At 31.7% G+C, this 6,000-nt stretch overlaps 1 protein-coding gene across 5 annotated transcripts in view; it reads right to left on the minus strand.

The window, feature by feature from the left end:
• col15a1b (collagen, type XV, alpha 1b) overlaps window positions 1-6,000 on the minus strand; it is a 76,413-nt gene that overhangs the window by 49,637 nt on the left and 20,776 nt on the right.

Raw genomic sequence — 6,000 nt, forward strand, 5'->3', positions numbered from 1 at the left:
GAGCACAGACAGAGGGAGAATGACAGCCTTTGACCCCTGGATCGGCCCCCTTCTCAAAGCCCTTCACCTACTACACACTACCAAGACCAGTTACGAAAAATCGATGCAAATGAGGAGCATCTTAAAGACAAAGCATCTTTGATAGATATTTTTATATATGTATTTTCAGTCCCACTGGGATTCAGCTCTGGGAGGATTTGGGGAAGATAAGAAAAGAATCTTAATATAATAGAGGAGTGGTTCATTTTAAAGTTTGCCATTTTAGACAATGACTAACAGTTCAAATAACAAACTTTCTATCCATCAATCCTGATACATTCCTGCCAGTTTTCACAAAAACTAAACTAAACTAAACTAAATTAAACTAAACTAAACTAAACTAAACTAAACTAAACTAAACTAAACTAAACTAAACTAAACTAAACTAAACTAAACTAAACTAAACTAAAACTAAAAAATAAAATAAAATAAAATAAAATAAAATAAAACAAAATAAAATAAAATAAAATAAAATAAAATAAAACAAAATACAATAAAATAAAATAAAACTAAACTAAACTAAACTAAAACTAAAAAAGTTCATTCATAATAACAAAAATAAGGAGTAATATATTTAAAACGAAACACAATATAAAGACAAAAACAAAAACAAAATATAATTTTTTTTCTAACTATACACTGTATTAAATAAATAAAATAACTGTAAAATAAGAGAAAATGTACTGGAAGCTCAGTGAATTTTTGTCCAAATATAGTGCTACACAACTGTTTATTTTTAGTCTCACTGAAATTCAATTCTGGTTTAAAGTCAATGTGAACTGGAATTTGCTGAGACTTTTACTTCAGTATGTTGATGTACTTCCATATGAAATAAAATACTGAGTAGGTTGGGGGTTACACTTGACTTTTCGTCCCATAGACTTCCATTTATACACATGTGAAAGCACCTGAGCAGAAGACAAGCTCATGCAAGTTTTGCCTGTTGTGTTGATGCATTTGGGGAACTCTGACCTGTAAAATTTCATCACGTGATTCTGTGAGACCAATAGAAGATCAAAATGTGACCAGAATGTCAAATTTGCAGCCATTGCTAGCTTTATCAATGTCTATTCAACTTATTTTATCCTGCCCTTCGTCTCTTGTATTATCTTGCCCAGAATTTCACAAGCTCAAACTCTAGTGTGACCAGGGTTTGATGGTAAGAGGAGCTGTCAAACTGATATCATAATTGAAGAACCGCCACGGCAAATGCAGAAATAAATGGTCAGATTTGATGGAGCCAACTTTAACAAATTAATTGTTCACCTTATGAACAACAATGTGAGCTAGAAAAATAAACATTATAAATTTTGATTTCACACAAACTTTAATTTTAGGAAGATGAGAAAAGAAATATAACAGATCAGCGGTAACAAGTATAAGTCAGTAAAGTTTGGTGTTATAACTTTTAAAAGTTTTTTAAAAGTTATAATGGAAAGGAATGCATTTTAATAAGAAGTCCTATTTTACCTTTTTACAATATATAAAATAAATGTTTGGTGTCTCCAGAAAGTGTCTATGAAGTTTCAGCTCAAAATACCCATAGCAGATCACTTATTGTACACTGCTGAAAATGTCAATTTTGGGGTCAGAGGAAACTTCAGCTGTTCTGAGTCTGTGCCTTTAAATGCAATTCTTCCCATCCACTGTTCAGGTATGTTGGCTTTTGAAGAATACCGAGCATCAAATGGCCGATAAACACAGCAAAAAATAAATAAATAAATTAAATAAAATTAAATAAAACAGTGAGCAACTCAGACAATGAAGAAGCAGAGATCACAAATATCACAGTAAGACTGAATCAGAACCCCTGATAAAAGCAGGGAATAAGCCAAAGGTGGGTGAGAGGGGTGAGTGACTAATAAGGAAGTTTCTGAATGTTTATTTAATGTGTTGTAGAGTTTATTCAGCTTTTTTTGCAATGGTGACTGAGCCACACACAAATGCTGTAAGGAGACCCTTTATGTTATTGTACAAAATGAATAGAATTTGATATCCGGGACTGTTATGTGATCAAAACCTTCTAGTTTATAGTTGTCTGGCACTTTGCAGCTAGGTAATTTCAGTCGTTATGAATAACATAACAAATTTCTTTATTAAAGTGCATCACTTCTTCTTAACATGCAGCTGATCACGGATAGTTAGAACACATCTTTTAATCCCAGTTTCTTTGCAAATCCTGTCTTGTGGTACTGTCTAGTACTGAGATGTGTTAATTAAGTGTCTGTCAAAAAAAAAGGTGGGTGAGGAAAACTGCACTGGTCCAACACTGAGTGGTTGACCTTAAAATTGCTTGGGTTCGAATCTGTGTTTAATTTGAGAATATAAAAATTAATAAAAAAGGCCATAATTTAGTACCACTCTAATATGGCTGTGTACACATTATTTCTACACCCACCTCTGTCCAAACAGCTTTGAAAAAAATGTATTTTGTGAGATAGGAGCTCAAAAAAGCACAAACTAATTAATAAGTAATAATAAAGTCTTATATTTTAAATTAAATAAGAGATTAAGGCATATTAAGTTTTATTTTTTATTTTTTGTCCCATATATTTTTTATAGACTTATTCTTTGCTGCTTAACTGCTCCAGAGCAGGCTAACAACCAGGCCAAAATTTGTGACTTTTCCAATGACTTGCCCAATTAACCTAACTTGGCTAGTTAACCTAATTAACCTAGTTAAGCCTTTAAATCGGACTTTAGGACAAGTACTTAAATACCTAGAACAATGTCATGGATTTTGATTAGTTATTAGAAATATTAGTTATTAAAACTTTTTAGTTTTAAAATATATTGAAATTTTTGGAAATACTTTTAAAGAATTGAAATATTAATTAAAATTATAATAAGTTTGATTTCAAATGATAATTTATTTATTACGTTTTTATCCATTTAATTCTGAAAATAATTAAAAATTACTTAATTTAATTTAAAAAATGTTTTAAGTTTCATTAGATTTATTTCATCATTACATTATAAAACTGATGCTTCCAAAGTTTGGAGTAGGTAATCAAAAAACTGACCTCAAACTTTCAAACAGCAGTGCACTTTCTATGCTATTAAAACTTTAGCCTACATTATGGAGATATCAGACAACTCCCAGAGGGACACTCATATTCTGGTAGGCCTCTGTGTTTAGAAACATGGGAAAACTAGGAGTTTGTGAGGGAGAAACCAGGGCATGGAAATACTGAGCCAAATTATTCATCCAAGTCTCCACAGCTCAGTGATCAGAGCACATCAATACAGTGACAAAGAGGGTCTGTTCTGATCCATAGGCTGACACTGTGTACTTTAACAGGATTGTGGCAGATTGTTTATGGTTTCATTTGAGTTATTTGGGGGGGGGGGATTCTCACGTACACCAGAACAGCCAATGAGGACATTGATAACTATAAATAGCTGTCCTGCTTATTCATCTGTCAAAATGGAAATAAGGAGTCATTTAAACACCTTTCTCATTTCCCAGCATTGTATATTTGCTGCATTTCCCATTGTATATTTAGTTTGAGTGGAAAAAGAAAATGTAAAAAATGTTTAAAAGGTCAATATTATTAGCCTCCTTAAATAGTTTTATGTTTTGATCGGCTACAGAACTAACCGATGTTGTCCAATGACTTGCCTTTTTAACCTACAGTAATTGACCTAGTTAAGTCTTTAAAATACACTTTAAGCTAACTGTCACTATATCACAAAATACCTAGTAAAATATTATGTACTGTCATCATAGCACAGCCAAAATAAAACAATTTTTTGATATTACTTCCAACAATAAACACTGAATGACATTTAAGTGGGTGTATTCTTGTAAATCAATGTAAAAAAAATTATTGTGTGTACCTAACTACTATGTACTTGCATCAAATGATAAATACAATGTACTTAATGGGTTCCTAATGCACTGCAGGCAGGGGCGAATTTAACCAGTAAGCAAGGTAAGCAGCCGCTTAGGGCCCCAGGAAATATGGGGGCCCCCAATAAATATGTAATAAATTATACCTATAAACAATATATAGCGTTGTTTTCTATCATATTTTGCATGGTAAGAGTCAAACACATTTTTTTACGTAATTAAATATTATTTAATATAAATGAAAATCTAACATTATTATAATAATTTAATGCTATGTAATAATATTATCATAAAATAAAATATTATAATCATTACATCCGCACAAATTTTGCCACCACCCCCCAATCTTAGAGCATATTACTATTATTATTATTATTTGTAAATTAATTTTAAGAAAACGAATCATTTAAAAAGTAGAGATTGCATTAAGATAGAACACAGAAAAGATGATTCATGTGATATAAAAAAAATCCTAATAAATACAAAATTAAATAAAAGTATAAAGGGAGCATTTTAGGACTGTTGAGCTCCAAAATGTAACAAAATACTAACTAATACTAACTTTAAGATGTTTGTAATAGCCTAGATTATTTTGTTTTTGTTTAGTTTCAACAGAAAAATTAAACAAACTTAAGATATGTCTGTGAGATTATGCTTTGTTTTGTCGTGACAATAACATTTATAATTAATCACATTAATTACATTGAGTTGCACTGATATATTTTGCAGCTCTAATGAATTCTAGTTTACTTCACTAAACTGTAAACAACATTTTTTTTTTTTAAAGTAGAAAGGGTGCATTTTAGGACTGTTGGGCCTCATGGCTTAGGATACCCTAATCTCTAAATCTGGCCCTGACTGCAGGAGTTGGAAACAGGTAGAGTTATGGACAGGTGTAATTGTATGGTTAGGTGTAAGGGTGGGTAAAGGTGTAAGGGATGATTAACAGTGTAATTACAAATGCAATTACAAAAATTAATTATAAATGTTATTACATGCACTCAGTGTTTAATTAGTAAATGGATAATTTCCAGAACAAAACCGGAAAATGAAAGTTACCGTGACCGACATCTGCCACACAATTTCAGTTTTCCCGGAACATGACGTTACCAAGCGGTTAATACAAAAAAGATTAAACCTCTGAATGCTCTTTAATCATGTAGTTACAATGGATAAAAAAATCAACATGTAGCTACCTACTTAAATTGTATGAAACATGAATATCCAGTTTACTAACACCACTGACATTCACCTCACTTCACTATTATGTGCCAAGCGAAAATGACTCGCATCTAATCTTTAAGACGAGCCCACAGTTACCTCTTCAGTCATGTTTTCTGGCTGATTTAAAATTGCTTTGCTTCTGCCTCCAGCTATCCTGATCCAGGAGCACAGTTTTATCTTCTCTTGATCAGGCTCATTATAAGATTTACTCGTGAGTAAAAAACATAATAATATATGCTTGACTGCCTCTGACATTTTGAAAATACAAATATTATTTAGGTAGGCTAATGTCATTATTTATTTTCGCTGCTCACTGCGCACAAAACAATAATCAACAACCAAGGAGAATAATTTTAAACGTTAAAAAGCTAAGTGGTCCAAAGTGATTACCTTTACTTGTGTGTGCGCTCACTTTGCAATCGTTGTTTTTCACTTAGACTCATATGGTTTTTCACCGTCTCTCTCTCTCTCTCACACACACACATGCAGGTATTCACCATGCAAAAGTTAAGTCTGGATCAGTTAAAATAAATACTGGAACACAAAACACAAATATCTGACATTTCCCAGAACAGGATCCGGCACGAAATAAGCACATGCCGGTATTTGATGTACAGTTGTAGTCAGAATTATTAGCTTCCTTTGAACTTTTTTTTGTCTATTTTAAATGTTTCCTAAATGATGTTGAACAGAGCAGGGAAATTTTTACAGTATGTCTGATAATATTTTTTTCTTCTGGAGAAAGTCTTATTTATTTTATTTTGGCTAGAATAAAAGCAGTTTTAATTTTTTTAAACACCATTTTAAGGTCAATATTATTAGCCCCTTAAAGCTATATTTTATTTCGATAGTCTACAGAACAAATCATCGTTATACAATAACTT

This window comes from Danio rerio, chromosome 2, assembly GCF_049306965.1.
Source record: "Danio rerio strain Tuebingen ecotype United States chromosome 2, GRCz12tu, whole genome shotgun sequence".
NCBI classification, from domain to species: Eukaryota; Metazoa; Chordata; class Actinopteri; order Cypriniformes; family Danionidae; genus Danio; species Danio rerio.